This window comes from Myxocyprinus asiaticus, chromosome 36 (genome assembly GCF_019703515.2).
Source record: "Myxocyprinus asiaticus isolate MX2 ecotype Aquarium Trade chromosome 36, UBuf_Myxa_2, whole genome shotgun sequence".
Lineage (NCBI taxonomy): Eukaryota > Metazoa > Chordata > Actinopteri > Cypriniformes > Catostomidae > Myxocyprinus > Myxocyprinus asiaticus.
The window spans coordinates 29,348,136-29,372,572 of record NC_059379.1 but is presented as its reverse complement, the minus strand read 5'-3'; positions in this window follow the sequence as shown (position 1 = coordinate 29,372,572).

Here is a 24,437-nt window from a genome sequence, read left to right as displayed (position 1 = left end):
AAATTTGAAAGCGATTAATGAATAAACTCATTGTTAGACTGAGATAGGGGTAAAGAATACACAGGTTTCATTTCAGATTTTTTTCACCCAATATATTTTGTTTTGTTTGGTTGCTTTTATGTCTTAATTTTAAGCTGCACCACGAGTGTCACAAATGAAATTGCACAAAATAATCACTGTTCCCTGTCTGTCACTCACTCGACGTTGTGTCGATGTAGTGACACTAGGGGTTCACTCTTGAGAGCCTCAATCACCTTTGCTTAATTCATAAAAGGCCAATGAAAACTGGAGAGTGGAATTTGCATAACACTCTCTGCCCCGGACATACGGCGCCACAGCACCCAGCGCATGACTATCATGCCACAGTGCCGCCAAAATTTCGCTCACTTCTATCAAGAGGGTTGGGGATCTGCAGGCGCTCTCTGTCACCAGCAAATGCCTGAAGTCCCCAAAAGTTACATGCCCAAAGTTCCCACCACTCCCTTTTGGGATCAGGTGGTGAACCTGCAAGTTCTCCCTTCAGAGGAGGAAGACCTGGCCTTGTCGTTGCTGTGTCCAGTTCGCACACTGCACGTCTATCTGGACCGCATGCAGAACTTTAGAGCAGCTCTTTGTCTGCTTTGGAAGACAGCAGAAGGGGAAAGCTGTCTCCAAATAAGGTTGCCCCATTGGGTTGTGGATGCCATTTCTCTGGCTTACCAATCATAAGGCCTGCTGTGCCCTTTGGGAGACCAGGTGCACTCCACCAAAGGTGTTGCATCCTCCTGGGCACTGGCGAGGTGCACCTCTCTAGCAGACATATGCAGAGCAACGGGTTGGGCTACACCCAATGCCTTTGCGAGGTTCTACAACCTGCGCATAGAACCGGTTTCGACCCGAGTGTTACGGGGTGACAACAGGAAGGCCGGGCAGCCGGTCAGGTGTATCACTTGCATTGCACCTTTCCCCTTTTTTAAGGTGATAATGTGCACTATCTTGTCCACAACAGTTCCCTGCAACTGGTGAACACTGGACGCCTCTTTAATTCTTTAAGCTCTATTCGGTGGCGAACTCGGCAGAGGAGTAACACCGCCAGGCCTAGTACTCGTGGTATGCCCCTTTTCAGATGAGCCCATGTACTTGGGCTCAGTGCTCCATACGTGGTGATTCCCCCCTCGGTAATCCCGTATGATGCATTTCCACTGTTCGGTTTCCCCTCAGGTGAACCATGTGTTCCCCTTGTCAGAGCTCTGCTCGGCCTCGGCCACTGTTGCTGTGTACCCTCTCTGTTGCTGTGCCACCTCCCCAGTGGCATCATTCCAAATGTGAACTTCCCTGTCGGTAAGTCCATGTGAGGTATTCTCCACATGTTAACCTCCCTCCGGTAGGATTTGGTCTCCGTAGTGCTCTCCCTCCTGGAGAGTGAAGAGCACTTCCTCAGCACTATTCTAGGAGGTGCTCGGTGGGAAATTGCTTAATACAAAAATCAGGAAAGACCACCGCCTCTAGCCTCCTCCCACCCTTATCGGGACCAGGGAGATGCCTTACCTAACTTGCCAGAAGGTCACGATGTGGTCGAGCGCTTGCTGCGAGGCATGCAGCAGCCTGCCCATGTCCCCTCCTCCATACCTCGTGACACGGTTCAGCGCCTGCGGCGTTTCGTATAGAAACCCCTTGTGTCACTACATCGACACAACGTTGAGTGAGTGACAGACAGGGAACGTCTTGGCTACCGATATAACCTCTGTTCTCTGATGGAGGGAACGAGACATTGTGTCCCTCCTGCAGCGGCGCTGAACCGACCGCTGATATGGCCGGGACTATCTCCCGGCTCCTCAGCACAACTCTGAATGAGTGGTGCACGCCATCTCCTTTTATACCCGTATGTCCGGGGCGGAGAGTGGCATGCAAGTTCCACTTGCCAATTTTCATTGGCCTTTTCTGAATAAAGCAAAAGTGATTGGGGCTCTCAAGAGCAAACCCCTAGTGTCACTACATCGACACAACGTCTCGTTCCCTCCATCAGGGAACAGAGGTTACATCAGTTACCAAGATGTTTTCAAACAGATTCCAAAAAATCTCCTTCAGTCTTCCATTGGTTGAAGTTCCCCACCCAAACTCACACCATTGGTTGAGCCAGTATTGCTGTGTAGGGCTTGACGAGTTGCTCAAACAGAGGGATGTTTTGCTAGTGCCACAGTGTTACACTTTTAGATAAAATCAACCTAAAAAGGACTTTCCGTTAACTCTGTATATTAAGCTGGGATATTATATTTGGACACTGAAAAATTGCACACATCACTTTTAATGCATCTGTTTCATCCTTTCCCAGAATAACACCCAAGATGTACCCAATTGTCCAGACCAAAATCTCACACTTGAGTTGAACTAATGAGAGTAGAACAGAGTAAACATCCTCTCATCATTTCAACTCCAGCCCTACAAGGAGCCTCTCAGAAAACAAACTTGTGGCTCTGAAATGTTATTCGCACAGTATTTCACAAAAATCCAGGAATGAATTCAGGCCAATACTAGTGAGAATGAGACTTAGTATTTCAGGGTTCACAATATAATACAATCCACATGATATCTATAAACTTAATACACAGGTTATAACTGTATAACTGTTTATTTTAAAGATAAAATTTCTTGCGAACACATTGTACAGCACATTGGTCAACTGTTGTTGTTTTTAAATTGTGCTATATAAATAAAATTGAATTGAATTGAACTGTATGTAGTTTTAAAAATATATATTTTCTAATATTTTGTCATTCTAACCTCACTTCTGAGTATTGCTCTGTAAACTTTATTATGATGGTCACCTCTCAAACTGTGATTGACAAAATTGTACATTAGGGGCCCTATTTAAGAGTGCTAGTGCTAAGCGTAGTGCTATGCTTTAAGTCAGTGGGCATAGCCATGAAGTTTTGGTATTTTCCTGCAAGTATGCGCTAAGTCTAGGCGCAAATGAGTCTGGCAAAATTGCACGCGCAAAGCGGTAATGGGCTGGGTCAAGTGCAAATTAATTCTGAGGTTCTTCTCTAGAAATATTTCAAAATATTTGATATAATTAATATAAATTCAGCAAAAAAAAAAAAAAAGAAATGTCCCTTTTTCAGGACACTGTATTTTAAAGATAATTTTGTAAAGATCCACATAACTTTACAGATCTTTATTGTAAAGGGTTTAAACAATGTTTTCCATGCTTGTTCAATGAACCATAAACAATTAATGAACATGCACCTGTGGAACGGTCATTAAGACACTAACAGCTTATAGACGGTAGGCAATTACTGACTCTGAAAAACACCAAAAGAAAGATGCCCAGGGTCCCTGCTCATCTGCGTGAACATGCCTTAGGCATGCTGCATGGAGGCATGAGGACTGCAGATGTGGCTAGGGCAATAAATTGCAATGTCTGTGCTGTGAGATGCCTAAGACATTGCTACAGGGAGACAGGATGGACAGCTGATCATCCTCGCAGTGGCAGACCACGTGTAACAACACCTGCAGAGGATCGGTACATCCGAATTTCACACCTGCGAGACAGGTACAGGATGACAACAAAAACTGCTTGAGTTACACCAGGAACACACAATCCCTCCATCAGTGCTCAGACTGTTCACAATAGGTTGAGAGAGAGGCTGGACTGAGGGCTTGTAGGCCTGTAGTAAGGCAGGTCTTTACCAGACATCACTGGCAACAACATCACCTATGGGCACAAACCCACCTTCGCTGGACCAGACAGGACTGGCAAAAAGTGCTCTTCACTGACGAGTCATGGTTTTGTCTCACCAGGGGTGATGGTTGGACTCGCGTTTATCATTGAAGGATTGAGCGTTACACCGAGGCCTGTACTCTGGAGCGGGATCGATTTGGAGGTGGAGGGTCCGTCATGGTCTGGGGCGGTGTGTCACAGCATCATCAAACTGAGCTTGTTGTCATTGCAGGCAATCTCAATGCTTTGCATTACAGGGAAGACATCCTCCTCTCTCATGTGGTACCCTTCCTGCAGGCTCATCCTGACATGACCCTTCAGCATGACAATGCCACCAGCCATACTGCTCGTTCTGTGCATGATTTCCTGCAAGACAGGAATGTCAGTGTTCTGCCATGGCCAGCGAAGAGCCCAGATCTCAATCCCATTGAGCATGTCTGGGACCTGTTGGATCGGAGGATGAGGTCTAGGCCATTCCTTGGTGGAAGAGTGGGGTAACATCTCACAGCCAATCTGGTGCAGTCCATGAGGAGGAGATGCACTGCAGTACTTAATGCAGCTGGTGGTTACTTTTGATTTTGAGCCCCCCCCCCCTTGTTCAGGGACACATTATTCCATTTCTGTTAGTCACATGTTTGTGAAACTTGTTCAGTATATGTCTTAGTTGTTGAATCTTTTGTTGTTCATACATATATTTACACGTTAAGTTTGCTGAAAATAAAAGCAGTTGAAATTGAGAGGACGTTTCTTTTTTTGCTGAGTTTATTTTACAATATTAGCACTTTATTTTACAGTACTGTTCTACATTTACATACTATATAATTACAACAACAAGTAATTACTAGGTATGAACCCTAAACCTAACCTCAGTCCTAACTTTAACCCATATTAAGAACATGTAGTTACCTAAAATGAAGTGCAACCAATATTTCTATGACAGTGACATGCTCCTTTTATAAGCATAAAAAATTTGATTCTTGTCAGGACTTGAATGCATGTTCTGTTAAATTAAAGAGAATGTACTGTAAGTATTATTAATATTTTTCATCTACTGACACACAAATCATGGCTAGTATTACCAGTGATTGTATCAGCATGAACTTATACCAGACGATTTTGAAAAATTTATTTCATCTATTGAAACATGAATCAATTAAGCCAAAAATATTTCTTTTGTAATTAAATTTTTTTATTAAATCATACAATAACAAGGAAATGCAAAACATATATACATAAAATCAACATTTAAACCCCACAACCCCCCCTCCCCAACCCCACCCCCCAAAAAACAACCCTGTGGTCAAACATAAGTAAATATATATATATATATATATATATATATATATATATATATATATATATATATATATATATATAAACAGACACACACACACACACATATATAAATACATATATATATATATATATATATATATATATATATATATATATATATATATATATATACACTATATTGCCAAAAGTATTCGCTCACCCATCCAAATAATTGAATTCAGGTGTTCCAATCACTTCCATGGCCACAGGTGTATAAAATGAAGCACCTAGGCATGCAGACTGCTTCTACAAACATTTGTGAAAGAATGGGCTGCTCTCAGGAGCTCAGTGAATTCCAGCGTGGTACTGTGATAGGATGCCACCTGTGCAACAAGTCCAGTCTTGAAATTTCCTCGCTACTAAATATTCCACAGTCAACTGTCAGTGGTATTATAACAAAGTGGAAGTGATTGGGAATGGCAGCAACTCAGCCACGAAGTGGTAGGCCACGTAAAATGACAGAGCGGGGTCAGCAGATGCTGAGGCGCATAGTGCGCAGAGGTCGCCAACTTTCTGCAGAGTCAATCGCTACAGACCTCCAAAGTTCATGTGGCCTTCAGATTAGCTCAAGAACAGTGCTTAGAGAGCTTCATGGAATGGGTTTCCATGGCCGAGCAGCTGCATCCAAGCCATACATCACCAAGTGCAATGCAAAGCGTCGGATGCAGTGGTGTAAAGCACGCCGCCACTGGACTCTAGAGCAGTGGAGACGCGTTCTCTGGAGTGACGAATCACGCTTCTCCATCTGGCAATCTGATGGACGAGTCTGGGTTTGGCGGTTGCCAGGAGAACGGTACTTGTCTGACTGCATTGTGCCAACTGTGAAGTTTGGTGGAGGGGGATTATGGTGTGGGGTTGTTTTTCAGGAGCTGGGCTTGGCCCCTTAGTTCCAGTGAAAGGAACTCTGAATGCTTCAGCATACCAAGGGATTTTGGACAATTCCATGCTCCCAACTTTGTGGGAACAGTTTGGGGATGGCCCCTTCCTGTTCCAACATGACTGCGCACCAGTGCACAAAGCAAGGTCCATAAAGACATGGATGAGCGAGTTTGGTGTGGAAGAACTTGACTGGCCTGCATAGAGTCCTGACCTCAACCCGATAGAGCACCTTCGGGATGAATTAGAGCGAAGACTGTGAGCCAGGCCTTCTCGTCCAACATCAGTGTCTGACCTCACAAATGCACTTCTGGAAGAATGGTCAAAAATTCCCATAAACACACTCCTAAACCTTGTGGAAAGCCTTCACAGAAGAGTTGAAGCTGTTATAGCTGCAAAGGGTGGGCCGACGTCATATTAAACCCTATGGATTAAGAATGGGATGTCACTTAAGTTCATATGCGTCTAAAGGCAGATGAGCAAATACTTTTGGCAATATAGTATATATATATATACAAACATACATACATGTACATACATACATACACACACACATAATAATCATACTAACTATATTACACTACTCTCTCCACACCCCACCGAGAGCCCTCCAAAAACTCCAAATACCTGCCCCATTTCTGGATAAACAAATCCAAGCCACCCTTTCTTCCCAATAACACCTCCTCATAAGCCGCCACGCTCCTCACCTCCATGCACCACTCCGGATATGGGGGCGCACCAGCTGACCTCCAACCCCTCAAAAAAACCTGCCTGGTGATCATCACACAGGTCAGAACCCAATTCTCTGTATGACTATCCCCCACATCAATGACCGCCCCATCACCCAGAACACAAAGTCTGGGGCAAAACAAAACTCAAGTGCCTACCACGTCAGACACAAAATTCTGAACTTTCAACCAGAATTTCTGGATCTCAACACACCACCAAAAAACATAGGCCATGTCTCCATCCTCCAATTGGCATCGCCAGCAGGCGGGTGTGTCTTTCAGACCAAGCCTATACAATCTAGAGGGGGTCCAATAAAATCTATGCAAAATTTTTAATTGCATAAGACGCACCCTTGCATCTCTAGATGCAGACTTAATGTTTTTAAGAATCCTAGCCCACACTCCCTCCTCCAGTACCAAGTTGAAGTCTTTCTCCCATACTCTCTTGAGAGAAGTTAAAGCTCCATCCCACAGACTCTGAATTAACAGGGAGTAATACACTGATGCCTCATGACCTTTTCCAAAAGCAGTAATCACCTCTTCTAGAGTATCTGCTGCTTTAGGGGTGTGTGTGCTACTCCCAGAAACAGTACAAAGCAGGTGGCACAGTTGTAAATACCTATAAAACTGAGATCTGGGGATCCCAAAATGTTGAACCAGATTTTCAAACGATCTCAACACTCCACTCTCATATAGATCACCGAGTGTAGTAACCCCCTCCCAAACCACTCCGACCAGCAGAAAGGGGACTTACCGATACACAATCTTGAGTTCTGCCATATGCTCGAGGCAACATTTAAATAAATGTCCGATTTAAACATTCTGTACATTTTTGTCCATAACGAGTGTACATGTAAAATAATGGGGTGTGACTTAACTTCGATTAGTTTGATAGAGAGGCTTTGCAATGGCGAAATAGGGGCAAGAACTTCCTGTTCAATACAAACCAGGGAGGGGCTCTCTCAAGTGGAAGAGACCAATGAGCCAAATGTCTGAGACTGAACGCACAGTAATAAAACAAAATCTTGGGTAGACCTAGCCCACCTTTGTCAATCGGCCTATGTAACTTATAGAAATGCAATCTGGGACGCTTACCATTCCAAATGAAGGACTTTGCTATGCTATCAAATGCTTGAATTAAGAGATGGGGACATCTACAGGGAGAGATTGTAGCAGGTAGTTAAATTTTGGAATACAGTTCATTTTAATAACATTAACCTTCCCAGTCATCGATAAATGTAATGAAGCCCACATGCCCACATCGCTCGAAAAACTTTTTATTAAAGGGTCAAAATTAACACTAACTAAATCAGACAAATTTGCTGGGAATAAAATCCCCAAATACTTAATGCCCTGTTTGGGCCATTGGAAGGCGCCTGGTTGGAAGGCCGTTACTGGACAGTACGCTGTCAAAAATCAAATCAATCAAATCACATTTATTGTCACACAACCATATAAACAAATGCAATAGTGTGTGAAATTCTTGGGTGCAGTTCCGAGCAACATAGCAGTCATGACAGTGATGAGACATATACCAATTTACAATAATCTTCAGATTTACACAACACAATTTAAAATCTAATATACACATAATTACACACAACACAATATACAAATAATAACATACAATGTACAGTATACAATACACACAATATAGAATACACATTATACAATAAATAGTATATATAGTATATATAAAATGTACAGTATTGTACTGTATTGACATTCAGGCTGTTGGTTGATAGTCAGTTGCCAGTGTGTTGTTAAGAGAGAATATAACTCATGACAGTGCAGTGTGAGATAATATGATTAATAAAGTGCAGTGCTGATGTATATTGATCGTGAGAGATCAAGAGTTCAAAAGTCTGATTGCTTGGGAGAAGAAGCTGTCATGAAGTCAGCTGGTGTGGGTCCTGATGCTGCAATACTGCCTGCCTGATGGTAGCAGTGAGAGCAGCCCATGGCTCGGGTGGCTGGAGTCTCTGATGATCCTCCAAGCTTTTTTCACACACCGCCTGGTATATATGTCCTGGAGGGAGGGAAGCTCACCTCCGATGATGTGTCTGGCAGTTCGCACCACCCTAGGCAGAGATGCAGCCAGTCAGGATGCTCTCTACAGTGCTGGTGTAGAACCGTGTGAGGATGTGGCGGTTCATTCCAAACTTCCACAGCCATTTCAGGAAGAAGATGTGCTGATGAGCCTTCTTCACAACGGCCTCAGTGTGGACGGACCATGTGAGTTCCTCATTGATGTGAACATCCAGGAACTTGAAGCTGCTGACTCTCTCCACTGGTGCTCCATTGATGGTGATGGGGCTGTGTTCTCTTTCTCTTCTCCTGAAGTCCACCACAAGCTCCTTTGTCTTTCTGACGTTGAGGGAGAGGTTGTGCTCCTGACACCAGTGTGTCAGAGTGTGCACCTCCTCTCTGTAGGCTGTTTCATCATTGTCAGTGATCAGACCTAACACCGTTGTATCATCAGCAAACTTAATGATGGCACTGGAGCTGTGTGTTGCCACACAGTCATGTGTGTACAGGGAATACAGGAGTGGGCTGAGAACACAGCTCTGTGGGGCTCCCCTTGTTGAGGGTCAGTGATGAGATGTTACTGCCCATTCTAACCACCTGGCGTCTGCTTGACAGGAAGTCCAGGATCCAGCTGCACAGCGAGCTGTTTAAGCCCAGAACCTGGAGTTTCACATCAAGCTTGGAGGACACTATGGTGTTGAATGCTGAGCTGTAGTCTACAAACAGCATTCTCACATAAGTGTTCCTTTTTTCCAGGTGGGAGAGAGCAGTGTATAGTGTAGATGCAATGGCATCATCAGTGGAGCGGTTGTTGCGGTAAGCAAACTGCAGTGGGTCCAGTGAGGGAGGCAGCACAGAGCAGATGTAATCTCTGATTAGTCTCTCAAAGCATTTGCTGATGGGGGTCAGAGCAACAGGACGCCAGTCATTTAACCCTCTGAGGGTGTTTAGGGAGAAGTTTTGATATGCCTTGACATTTGTGCTTTATTCAGTTGCTTAAAAACATATTAATGGCTAAAGTCTGATAACAGTGTATTCAGCACAAACTAGGCTACAATAATATGTGAACAACATGTATGTACATGTTTGTATTTTTGAGAAGTTTGCAAAGATTTGAGATATTTGCAAGCGCAAGCTTCATTGAAGATAATGAGGCAGCATAAACACTAGGTAAAATATAATCTAAACATTCATATTATTTTTATATCATAATACATATCATATTTATATCATACAGCATACAATTTAAATACCTGCTTTAGCCGAAACAACATTTAAATGTAACTAAAACTTGCCTATTAGGACATATTTCAAATTTCAATACTCTGAATACTGGCTGGCAAGTCTGGAAATAGTCCAACAAGTAAAATATGTACGTTTATATAAAATAGCATGCCAACTAATGTAAGTAAAACTAAATGACTTACTCATCTGGAATTGTATCCTCGGCTGGATCAAATCGCTCTTCAAAATGTAAACATTCATCGTCGGAGTCCTGCTCTTCTTCTGAGGAAAATGTGAACTCTTCATCACTACAGATGGTACTGGATAGAGCTTCCTTACCTGTGTAGTGTGCCATCTTCCAAACGCGCAGGAAAGTGAATGAACTTGATGTTTTTTAAGGCATTGTTAAGGGCGTTTACCATTTGCATAGACCGCCTCAGCACATTACTGTATGAATAGCACGCTCTGCTGGTGGGTGGGATCTCATTAGGGATAATGAGCTGAGCCAGGAGAAACTGTACATCGCTTTGTTTCATACAGATTACATTGCAGGAGAATATTTGTTTTAAATTTTAATTGTTTTTTTTTAAACTAGACATTTTAAGCTTTCTTTAGACATATGTTTCATGTTTGTGTAAGTATTCGCGGAGTTTCACTTCATTTTTGTGTCGTGTTTCAGAAAGATGCTCGCGGAGAAAGAGACGGCTGAAAGCGGACCCTGTTTATTTTCTTTATTTTACAAAAGCACAAGGTTTTTTGTTATTGTGAGTGTACACAAATAAAAGTAGACCCTTTATAGTTTCTAATGATGTCTTACACTTATCTGTATGCCCAATGCTTCGGATTTAGACTGATTGACTTTGTATCCTGAGAACTTGGAAAAAGAATTAATAATTCTGTGGAGGCAAGGCATAGATCTAGAGGGGTCAGAGACAAATAATAAAATATCATCTTTGTAAAGCAGAAGCTTATGCACCACGCCTCCCGCCGTCACCCTTGGAAAATCATCCTCCTTTCTTATCGCGGCTGCTGATGGTTCCAGGGCAAGACAGAACAATAGTGGGGAAAGAGGGCAACCCTGCTGGGTGCCCCTATTCAGAGTAAAATAATCTGAAATTAATCCATTTGTTTGTACCGCTGCTACAGTGTGTCTATAAAGTAACTTAATCCAACCAATAAATGTACTCCTGAACCCATATATTACCAAAATCTTTAAAAGATAATCCCATTCTACCATATCAAACACCTTTTCGGCGTCAAGTGAGATGGCAGCAATCTGATCATTCTCCACTGACCACATGATATTGATGAAATGCCTAATGTTATCAGAAGAGCTACGGCCCCGAATAAATCCCACCTGATCTATATGTATAAGAGATGTCATAACTTTACTTAATTGGTTAGCCAAAATTTTTGACAAAATTTTTACATCTAGCTGGATCAGGGAAATTGGACGGTAACTTTTACACTCGCTTGGATCTTTGTCCTTTTTAAGAATCAGACTGATCCGGGCTTGTGTCATGGTTGGAGGAAGCTTTCCATTCTTTAATGATTCCGTATAAACTTCTAACAAAAGTGGAGCCAATTCTGTAACATAAGATCTAAAAAATTCAGCGGCAAAACCATATGGACCCGGAGCCTTGCCTGCAGGTAAGGACTTAATTACCTCATCAAGCTCCTCCAAGGTTATCTTAGAATCAAGAGAAATATTTTGCTCCATTGTCAATTTAAGGAGTTCTAATGGTTCCACAAAATTTCGAATATCTTCATCAGTAGACGAAGACGTGGAACTATAGAGATCAAGATATAACTCTTTAAAGGCATTATTAATATCAATGGCCGAGGTAAAAATTTCACCACCAGCAGATTTCACTGAGGGAATGGTAGAAAAAGACTCTCTCTGCTTTATATATCTAGCCAAAAGCTTCCCTGCTTTGTCCCCTGACTCAAAGTATGACTGTCTTGCCCTGAATAGCCAAAACTCCACTTTATGTGACAAAATAGTATTATATCTGTATTTCAATCGGGTCAGTTCTCTGAGGCCATCAGATGACATTCGGTGCTTCAGCTCTGCCTCTGCACTTTTAATATTTCCTTCCAACTCCACAAGTTCTCATGCTTTGGATTTAGTGCTTTTGGATACTGTATGATCCAACCCCTAAGAAAGTGCCTCCCAAGCCATGCCCACTGAGGATACTGAAGACCAGTTGGTCTCCATATAGACATTGATTTCAGTCTTTAACATTTGTTGGAAATCAGGATTTTGCAACAGGGATACATTATGGCGCCAACTATATGATTTCTTTTTCTCCGTATGTGGCAACACCTCTAAACTCACCAGAGCGTGATCTGAGACTAAAATGTTTCCAACTGAACAATCAACAACAGATGAAATGAGGGACTTATATATATATATATATATATATATATATATATATAAATCTATTCTAGAATAAATCTTATGGACTGATGAAAGAAACGTATAGTCCCTACCAGATGGGTTCAAAAGTCACCAAATATCTCAAGACCAAGATATTTACACATCCTGTGAAGCATCAATGTTGCTCTAGGGGGCTTACACACTTTGGCTTCACTATGATCAAGGACTGAATCCATCAATAGATTAAAGTCTCCTCCCAATATTATATCATGAGGGGTGCCAGCGGCTTGCGACATCCCTTCAAGATCTATAAAAAAGTCCTGATCATCAGTGTTAGGTGCGTAAATATTAGCCAAAATCAGACTTTGACCCTGAATTTCTGCTAAAATGATAATGATTCTCCCTAATTTATCTTTAATCTGTTTGAGACAATTGAATTGTAGATGTTTATTTATTAATATAATGACCCCCCTATTACTTGAGCCTGCACTAAAGGAAATATGTCCACCCCATATCTTCCCAAATTTTTCAGCTTCCTGCGGGGAAAGATGTGTTTCTTGAAGAAACACTATATCATATTTCTTACTTTTAAGAAAATAAATAACCTTCCTTCTTTTTATGGGGTGCCCCAACCCATTCACATTCCACATACCACATTTCAACATTAGTGCAACACTCAAACCCCGAACTTCCCCCCGAACAAAACAAACAGAAAAAGAAAAATGTGCGCATTAACCCCGCGCACGAGAGCACCCACCGGCGTCGATCCCTCTAAACTCAAAAGGTCCATGTACGCATACGAGAGCCCCCGCGACAACTTTGCCATCGGATTACTCAAGTCCGGGGCTTCTGCACAAATTTTGTGAGGCAAAATTACATAACAGAAAATACTTGTAAAACATACCCCAGCCAGCAGGCAGAATAAACACAAAAAACTTGTAGATTCATTCACAGAACTGTCTTGAAGGTGTGTTCCTCCACAAAACAAACTCCAGCTGATATAAAGCCGTTCAGTTTCTTCGGACAGACAAACAAGTGTTACAATTGTTCAGTGAGCTGGCTGTTATGAGTGCAGCAGATGACGAAATCATTCTAATGTCCCTTAAAAATACTCCACAAAAACAAACTCCAGTCAACAGGAGACATAAGCACAAAGAACGAACAGATTCATCCACAACTGTGTAATTGCAGTGTAATTCCACAAAACACGCTCCAGCCGCTAGGCGGAACCAGCATGAAAAGAAACAAAACAGGCATCCCGGTTCCTCGGATGATCAAGTGTCAAATTCACTCGGAGGGCCGCGTAAAAAAATAAATAAATAAATATATATATAAAATAAAAAATTAATAAATACAAAAAACTCAGCCCAGGCTTACTCAGCCCGTCAACTTTATAAAAGACATCCTTTATGTGAACATGTAGATATTTTGTGGTTATCCATAGTAACCATTCTCAATCTGGCTGGGAACTTCAGTGTAAAAACAATCTTTCATCAATGCAAAAGTTTCTTGAATGAAGTGTCATTCCACAAAACAAACTCCAGCCGCTAGGCGGAACCAACACAAAAAGAAACAAAAATAGCACCTAGCTTCCGACACCCTTGTGACCAACTCAGAGAATTTTGTTTCCATCGCCGCCATAATCGATCAACATATTACAGCGAGATCCTCCAAGTCAGCAACAACCTTCGTCAGCATCAGCGAGATGTTGGACAGTTGACGCTGAATTTCTTCTCCCGACGTGCCTTCCAAATTGAGTCCCCGGCTCGCAGGGCCACCAGAGGCCTCAGCTTGAGCACGTAAGTGTCTTTTAATGTCTCCAGATTTTTTTGATTTCTTTGCCATGTTTACCTCAAAGAGCAAGTATATAACTGGGTTCATCAAATCTCACCAGATTATAACATGAAAATACTTAAAAAACTAGCAAAGCGCGCAGAGCTCGCAATCACATGTCTGCTTCTCGCATGGTGTCACGTGTCCTCCTCAAGCCAAAAATATTTCTAAATTCAAATTACACTTAAAACTGAAAATATGATTGATTATATTGATTCAAAAGGAAAATATAATCAAAATAATGAAGTGATAAAAAAATTGATAAAAAAAAAACATTTCTTTCTCCAATTTCTTTCACTGGCACCTTTTGTTAGATAGTTTAACAAAAATCTCATACATTTTTGTTTCATAAAACAGCAATAGTCAGGAACATAATTTAATGTTCCACAATATTTTCAGAGTTTGGACATTAACTTTATTTCCACCTGCTGGTGGAATCTCCAAATTGCAAATGTAGGAACTGAGTTTAGACTCTGTGTTGAAAACAGACCTGCTTTTGAAATGTCTTAGCGCAATGACCTTTTTCTCAGGAAAATAGCACATTGCATTTTGCGCCACCTCATTAAAATACAATACACCCACACTCCCACCATCGCCCCACTTGCACTGGCGCAGAAATTGCACTTAGAATTAGCTTGCTTACGAAAATTGGGTAAGATGTATGTGGTAAGCCGTTTTGCATAGCGATGTGCTTTGCACACTCACGAAAATAGAGCACTAGATCAACATGTCATTTAATCTGAAAAAATGCACTCTTTATTTTGTAATGTTGTTACAAAACTGGGCTCTCAGAGATACCAATTATTGTTAGCCCTCTTTCAGCCATATACAGTGGGGTTCAAAAGTCTTAGTCCGCTTGTGAAAATTTGAAACTTTTGACATGATCACATGGGAAGTCAGCATGTTGTTTCCGAGAGTTCCAGTACCCTAGAAGCGGACACATTATGCTGAGAAGTGACATTCCCATCAGACATTTTTGCATCAGCTCCGACATGTTTACTTTCCCTTGTGGCACAACTGAAAGCATGTTGCATCGGCAGTGTGGGAGACCCAGGTTCAAATCCTGCGTTGAAACCAGGAAGTAAACCATTTATTTGTCTTGTTGGCAAGAGTAGTGCCAGCGCATGCAGCTCAAAATAGAATGGAGCATCCGCTTACTGTCGGCGTGACATGACAGACGCATCCAGTGTAGACAGCATCATTGATTATAATTGGAGCGATTTGCTTTTGTCGCATCTATTTCACTATAGACACAATCTTTGGACCCCACAGTATTTCATGCAAGATTTCTGCAAACAGATTTTGCATTTGATACATGCTGAAGGAAGGTTCCTCGTGTTTGAATTCCCTCTACATCTTGACCTTCAGTCTTCCATTGCAGTTCATGAACCCCCTCTCTTCACACGGCCCTCCGGCCATTTAAAAACCAAATGTGACTTTGGGTGCTGCTGCCTAGTATTTTTAAGGGAAAAGTAAATCAGACCTGATCAAATAAATTAGATCTGCATTTCCTTTAAGAGAACATTGACTCTTCTTACAAATTTGGCTCTCATCTCACTGCCTGACCTATGGCACATGACAAAGACAATGTGGGAAACATGCTAGTGCTAATTATCGCACACTAATGGAAGTAACGACATTCTTAGGCTTTAATAGAGACATGAGTGTGGGTTATAGATTCAGACAGTCACACATATGTGAAATGATGTACTTTGGGGGTCAGAAGGCTGGAAACCTAGCAGTCTGTAAAAGTTCTGAAAATGATGGGTTTGCCATGTCAGTGAATATTGCCTCGTAAGATACTCTTGTGAATCTCCTTGCTTCGACTGATGTCTCTCTCAGCTTGTTGAGGTTTTCTGGAATAAAGATTGAAAAATGTAACTTAGTTTTGAAGTAGAGTACGCCAAATGCACTCTTTTGCACACAAAATGCAAATATCATTATAATATACAGTATGTCAATTTGTTTTGACCCCTTTACACAAGGAGTAAGCAGGGACTAAAAGCGGGTGAACTGAGAAAATTTACCGAAACTGTATTTTTCAGTATTTGTATTAAAAATATATATTTCCTATCACAATCATATTATCTAGCTATTTATTTCTTGCATATTTGTGACAAACATTTCATGGCATTGTGTCACTGTCAACATCATAAACTAAATAAGTTAGTCTTTGTCTCTTGGAAATGTACCAGACAAAAAACAGTTTGTTTCTCATATTTTTTTGTTTTTGTTTCAGTGGCTTATTGGTAGGAATGTTGTTTTGCTACATTCATTTCTTGACGAAAAATGTGTTAAAAGACACGCACGTTCCAACATGTTTTCTCTAGTAAATGGTTTGATTTAAATCTTCCACATCACATCAGTGAGGGTCAGACTATTTTCCTGCAATTGCCTTAAAACTTAATCAAATTTTACTCTCATTTGCTGTTTGATGAGTGTTAATTTTGGACTCTAGTTGCAAGTAATTATGAGGTCCATTATCCTTGCATAATGTCACTTAAGGGGACTGTAAGCAGCTTTTGCCATGAGCAATCAAAATAATCTGTGAGAGGTAAAGAGCATTACAGTCTGTTACTAAACAGCATACTTTGTCTTCTGGTGAAATTCACACATTTTGTTTGTCTTCTCTCAGCCTATGGAGGGCACTGTAGCTCTATAGGAGAGACAACTTTGGGCCCTGATGCACAGCAATACATCTTTGAAGAGAAGTGTGTCTTAGCACGTCCAGAGCAGGAAAGGGTGAATTAGAAAGTGTAATTAAAATGTATTGACACCATATGTGCTCCACCTCTCTCTGCATTCAGGCTGTATGAAGGTGTTTAACCTGTAATAACAGACAGACTGCCTCCAGCCTGATTTATATAACCACACACGCACGCACGCACACACACACACACACACACACACACACATACACACACACACACACACACACACTCTCATGTTGGTGCAGCTATCATTATGAGGACTCTCCATAGACATAATGATTTTTATACTGTACGAACTATAGATTTTATCCCCTAACCCTAACCCTACCCCTAAACCAAACCCTCACAAAAAACTTTCTGCATTTTTACATTTTCAATAAAACATTGTTTAGTATGATTTGTAAGCGATTTAAATTATGGGGACACTAGAAATGTCCTCATAAACCACATTTATAGCATAATACCCTTGTAATTACCAGTTTATAACCTAAAAAAAAGTCCTCGTAAAGCACTTAAACCTGCCCACACAGAGACAAACACATAAATGGACACACAAGCATTGTAAAATGTGAGTGTCAGACAGTGTGTGGATTGCACTGTAGGCAGGTGCCTGCTTGATCATAATTAGGCTGAGACTAGTTATAAATATAACTTACTCATGAAAACATTGTATCTTTATTCACTTGGCCTTTTAGCTCAGTGCCTGATATGACACTACATATGATGGCACATGTGTTTGACGGTAACTGCTATGCATTTTGTGATTTGTTTTAATGTTTAAATCATTGCTATACTCATACAGTACACACACTTGTTTCTTATGCGGACAACAAGCTTAATGCATCGCAATGTGTGGATGGGCCACTGTATATTTATTTCCTATCCTCTTTTTGAAATATTTATCAGCTCTTCTCTTGTAGTGTTAACAATTCTCAGATGTTGTATTTTTTTGGTTTTTCACATTTATTCTGAGACAGGTTAACACATTTTCACAGTGAAATTGTCAGGATTCGTACGACTTTTCTAAATTTGGCTAATTCATATGATATCATGCGACTGCACTCGTTTGAATTCCTACGACTTCCACTACAGTCAATTATGTCACTGGACATCGTTTCCATCTAATCCGCGACTACTTGCTTCTGTCACACACAACAGCTTCCTATCATGTTTACACTCTCTACTGATTGGTTAAGTTTAGATAAGGGGTTTGGGTAAGGGCATAATATTAATAAGTATGTCCTTAATGACTCATGTGCGGAACTCACGCTTACTTCCGCATAAGACATCCGGGAATTTGCACGTGATGAAGTCATACAAGTTATGCGAACAACGTCGTGCGAGACCATACGAAATAGCCAACTCATAAATTATGTACATATTTTCATGAGATCGGGTTGGACAGGTCAAAATTAAAATATGATAAAACTTTTCATTTAGTAAGAGACCAAGTACACATTGTGTTCTCATCCGTATTAAAAATGTATCGCCAGGCTTGCCTTAGCATGATTTCTCATAAATGTATTGAATTAGAAGTAACAGACTGTGTTCATGAATCTCAACTGTAGTGCATGCTGTAGGCAATGCCAAAGTCATGGGTTTGATTTCGAGGGAATGCATGGACTAATTAGATATTCAAATCTTATTATATGACCCAGATGCACTGTAAGTTGCTTTGGGTAAAAGCCTCTGCCAAATGCATAAATGCAAATGTACAAATGACTTGTACAAAATGATCTTTTAGAATATATTGGGCACAAAAGTCCCATGAACAAAACCTTATTTGTGGGAAAACAGTATAATGTAGCATAAAGTATACATCTAAAAACTTTAATATCAGCATCAGGTATCAATTAACAATTTTTTCCCGCTTAGTACCATCAACATTTTTTACGCAATATCCTTACAGTCCAGTTTTGTAATACTGACAGGAGTGCATAGGTTATCAAAACATTGTGACACTGTATTATGATGTCATCACACACCCTCTGGGACAATGACATAAACAAATGGGTTGTTAGCGCCTGATAGGGATGTAAAATAAACACTAAAGTCATCCAATATAGCCCAAATGAACAGGCGAACATGATTAAACTGTTTTGAGGGTAGCCAAACTTTGGCCCACACAGCAACTTGGCAGTTCCACAAGGGATTTTAAAGGCTAACAGTGTAGGCAGATCAGTATAAGGAACATTACTGCCTGTCTAAATATTAAAAGCAGTCAGCTTGAGTCGCAGACAGATATACAGAGAGATTATTTGACCCCTTGACTTGTTTATGAAAGTCAGACAAAATAAGCGGAGGAGTGCAATCTCTCAGTTGGACTCGGGGGGACTGGCTGTGTGGGTGGACTCTGTTGCTGGAGGAGCCCCAGATGGCTCAAACTCACCATATCCCATAATCCTTTACCAGACCCATTAGGAAGTGTGGAGAAATGCAAAGAACAGTGATGTGTAAAACAGTGAGTTAACAAGTACACAATCTGTTGAGATTTGGCATAGTGTATGAAAATTCAGATACATTGCTATCTTAAGTCGAGCAGCAATGCAATCTAAAAATAAAAGATATCTAAGCCTTTTATTTTATAATGTGCATCACACATCATGGAGTCATTCAGTGAAGTTAATAAGGCAATTAAAGATACTAGCTCGTTTATAATGCATGAACAACAGACTTATTTAAAACCAATCGACTGTCATAATTATATGCCATTCAAAAATTGCCACCTAAACATGCGTTACGACAGCTTTGACATCAAATACCATTGACTCCTGTGGGTCTTGTGACCATTTGTGACATTTTAAAGTAAGGTAAAAGTTTTTGAATGAGATGCGACTGCTCTCATGGAGAGAACGTTTTTCAGCGCAAGTTTCACTCTTTTCCTTACACATAGCTATCGAATGGGTTCAAAAGACTTTAAATGCAAACAGTATGAGTCGTTTGGAATAAATTATTCTGACTGTACTTTTTTCTGCTTGTGACGTCTTTTTTATTGTTGAAAACGTTATTAGATTTAGTTGTAGATGTTCAAAAATATCTACTGTATGTTATAGTGTAATGTAACTAAAGTTATTTGGACTGAATTGACTTGCCTGTTACATGCAATATATTGTTGATAAGTGGTTAGGTTTAGCGGTGGGGTTGGGTTTGGAAATCTAAAATATCGCTATGATGGTATAATGTAAGTGTAATACAAGTATAATAAAACATATTCCAGTAATAAATGCAATAAATCCGAAGACTGATGAGCCTGTGGTGGAATCCTCCGATCTGAGGTGAGAATGGAATGACAAGGACATTTTCATGATGCTGACAAAAAGTCGATATGGTGACATCTTTGTCATGAGACTGCCCTGGCAAAACATAAGGGTTAGGTTTATAAAGGGTTTCACGGTATAAAAAAAATCATTATCAAAACAGCAGCTGTCTTATGAAAGTGTGTTTTAGGTATCAATTATAATAACAACAGCAATTACAAAATTATCATTCATATTTATTTATTTTATTAATTATTATTATGTATTTTATATAGAATAATGGTTCTTAAATTGCATTTAAATTTTGTTGTTTCTTAAAGGTGCACTCAGTAATTTTTTTGTGCATGATGTCTTGGACTTACACTGACACCTGGCTTAGATAAATCATCATTCAAACACAAGCTTTCAGTTACCGATACCATTTTAGAAATTCACTATTCACAGTCAGCCATGATTAATTTAATCCATGAATGAAAGTGTCCAATAACAGTGTGGTTACTGAGGTTAAGCAAGTAGTATTCGACTGGTCATGTGATTCTAAAATGGCAGCCCCCGTGAGGGAACCCTCTCCATGTACAATAAAGCAGCTTTTATAAGGGTACTAAAATGACTGGAGTCTTCATCTCTTGTGAGTGCTCATGCTTTTATTCATATATTTAATATGACCATTAATTTCTTTAGAAACATTTAAACTATCTAGCTCACCAACTAACTACACCTCTCTGTGTTGCAGTTACCACTCATAACCTTGAAAAGGCATAGCCCCACTAGAGGGTAATGAATGTTATCAGCCTTTGTGTCCTGTCAGCATGTAATCTCCCACATGGCTAAAAACTCCTGCATCTCCCCTGACTCTTCCAGGTGTCATGGGCAGATTCAGAGAGGGGATTTAATTTGCATTGTATCCTGCAGCCTGCAGCGAAGAGTCTTTGCTACTAGAGATAAAAGCTCTGACTTAAAAGGTAAATTATGCTGACCTGTGCAGCTGTAGAGTCAGTGAATGCTAGATTTGTGACATCACTGCTATACTCTCAGAGAAGCCCTTTCAATTAGCACTCAGCAGGCATGTGTGCCCTGTCATCACACCCTCCTCTGATCCACCTTACACACAGCTGGCATACACTTTATATATGTAACATACAGGTGGAAGCTTCGGCCCAGGTGTTCACAGACAGATTTAAAAGTAAAGTCCAGGCCGAGCATCTTGGAAACGGCTAAACAATATAGCACAACAACAGGAGCTGACATTTAAGCAGGAGTAAGAGTGCTTTTGTACTGGACAGTACTGTAGTGATTCATACGATGGCACAAGACTGTATCTGATAGTCAGTACATCAGCATTATTTGAAGTGTGATATTGTGATATGATAAAGCGACAAAGGATAGAAGGAATCTCTTTAATGTTAATCAGTTGTTTTTGGTTTTTGTACTAACCAACTGTTACCGTGACAAGCGATTGAGTGTCTGGACATTTTGTCAATCACTTTATTTATTTTTCTGTGATGTCGCGCCGGGTAGACCTGCCCACTATAATCTTTAATTGATCCAAAGTTGCACTCTTCATAACTGTACATTAACAGACTGATCTCTCGAAATTTCTGTTGCTGAAATTGGTCTTTGCTAACTAAAATTCAAACCACTGCCCCCAGTGGCCCCATCTGTAAGTGTTGTGGAATGTATTGGCACATGTGAGCTCGAATTTCTAGGTGAAATGTCCACAGAGTGGAGCCAAAACCGAGTTCAGCTTCAGATGTGTGTGCTTGTTATCTTGTCAACCTACATGTTGATATCAGACAGACACATTGAGGAAGAGCTGTGAAGTTCTCATTTTTGGGCATATAATCGCTTTTTCAAGTTGTCCGATCAGGCGGTTATTTCCTTTTAAATCCGTACGTAAGTTTAAACTTTGTTCAACAGGTGATTGACAGGTGAGAGTTGGTGCTTTGCTGCCATCTGGGACACATCAGGGAGGCGTTTAAACATTAAATGCGATGTGCCCACATGCATTTTTGGCTACCACTGTATGTGTTTTTTGTGATCCAATCACAAAAGATTTTGCACCCCATTTACAACTACAGTATATTTAGTGCTGAACACTTGCGATCGGATCATCTGAAACGTGTCTTAATACCAGCTGAAAACAGGGTCTAAAATGACTGCAGCCAGAACTAACGAATGCTATAGAATGACATCCGGCGGAAGTCGCACCCACATTCCCCAGTAAGACCCCAGGAAAAAGGTGGATAATCTATATTCTGATTTGCTGTGTTTGTATCGCAACACACAGTGGTTTCACATATGGTGTGGACAAATTGCATGCTGCTGGAATCTTAATGGATTGTTTCTCTTCAGGACACAATGTAACGCAGTCTTGTTTATAAGGCAAACTTTACTTTAACTGGATCAGTTGAAGATTTGTTAACTGTTTAAGGAGTGTTCCATTTATCCTCAGATTTCTTACTTGTCCTAAGTTCAGACCCCTCTTTATGGCTTGTTTTTCTTGGACAAGGGCAGAAATCTGCCAAAGTACTCATCCTCATTTGCCTGAGGGTAAGGGGGGATTCAATACACCCCAACTAACTCTTTAAAAAAAATCTCTCTTTACCTGCCATGATGTATACATGGTCTGTGGCTGACAGCTGAAAAATGGCTCTTCACCTGATAAAACTCCTGGCTCTGTTCCACAGAAGCTCTCCCAAGGCACCTGTGAGGAGGAGGGGCCACAGAGACAACAGACAGCCAATTAGTATCTCTTTGGCAGACAGCGAGAGGCAGCTGTGGTGCACAAGCACCCCAAAACACATAGCACTATGATAGAAACATACAGTTAAAAAAAAAAAAAAAAAAAAAAACGAGTCTACATTAGTTTAGAATATTAAGAGGCAGAAGTTGTAGAAAGATGTATGCAGGCGATTTGTTTTGCTGTTCCCTAGCGCTCTAGTTTGGAATGTACATAAAAGTATGGAAGAAAACAGAGATATTTAGAAGATATATATGGAGCCTTTTATTAGGGCCATTTAGACTGGGTTGTTCTGCATGGAAAATGTTAAAAGCTCTGTGAGAGAGCAGGATGATCAAACCAGCGAAGAGCCAGGTGTTTGTCTAAGTCGTTCAGTTCATCTGTCCCCATCTGTGAGATTTCTTTTGTTTTGAGAAAATTGCCAAATGCATAAAATGAATGCATGTGTGCTGGATTGCAATTTGTTTTATTTCACATTTATCATCATGCCACATTCTCCTGCCAGAGGAACAATGTTTTTGATGGCAACCGAAGAAACAAAGAGCAAGAGGAAGCAGGCAGGTCTCAAACAAGATAGCATGGCTGAAAAATCATTTGGCTCATTCTGATTGACCTTGAGTGGATAGTAACATCTTTGCAATTAGGTAGTTGATATATGACATGGACATGAAGATTTTAAGTTAAAATTTATATGAATGGATAAGGGAAAGTGTATACTATTAAAACAGGTTATTTCTCATTTAGGTTTTGCAAGGGTTTTAATCACCTTTTTGCTTTTTGCAGTTCTGCAAATAGTTATGTTGTGTGACACAACCATTTTTAAAAGCACAAATATTCCACAAAGGCTCACATTTAAAGGAAATGTTCAACCATAAATGCAAATTCTGTCATAATGTACTCAACCTCATGTTGTTCCAAACCTGTATGACCCAAAATGTAAACAAGTTTTATTTTAATTGAAAATCTTAATGTCCATTGACAAGAGAATCTGACAAGGTCATTCGCATAGCTCGTGTGTTCACACGAAAAGTTTGCTATCGCACTATTAATGCCTGAGGAAAGCAGGCAATAAACTACATTTTATTAAAAAGAGATGTTTGTAAATTTTCTATTGATCATGGCAGCAGTAATTCATCAAATAATAATCAAATATTGACATGTTGAAGAGATGATTCAGGTGTCTGGATCTAAGTAATGGAGTGATGCTCTACTGTCCTGGCAGAGTGTGCCAGATTGCATTGGTGTTGTGCATCTTCCGCTATATACTGTAGTGTTTTGAATTGACCAGAAAGAACGGAATTGCGCCATGCACAAATTGTATTCAGCACAGAATTTGCGGGTGCGTTTGTGCCGTTGCCTGATCTGCATAATTCCTTTAGTGAACAGGCGCTAAACTAGCACAGAGAGTTCATGCAGATAAACAGTGTTTTTACAAGCTTCAGTTCAATCTTTGTGAATTTGTGAACCCCTTTATCTATAAACACTAAAACACATTCAGTGTTTTGCATCCACTGCAACACAGACTAATCTGTATTCCTACTATACATACTTTTAAATCTGTGTAGTTAGACTTTCATTCATTCTGTCTTATTGAAGATGAAATGCATGATGATCACAATACTGCA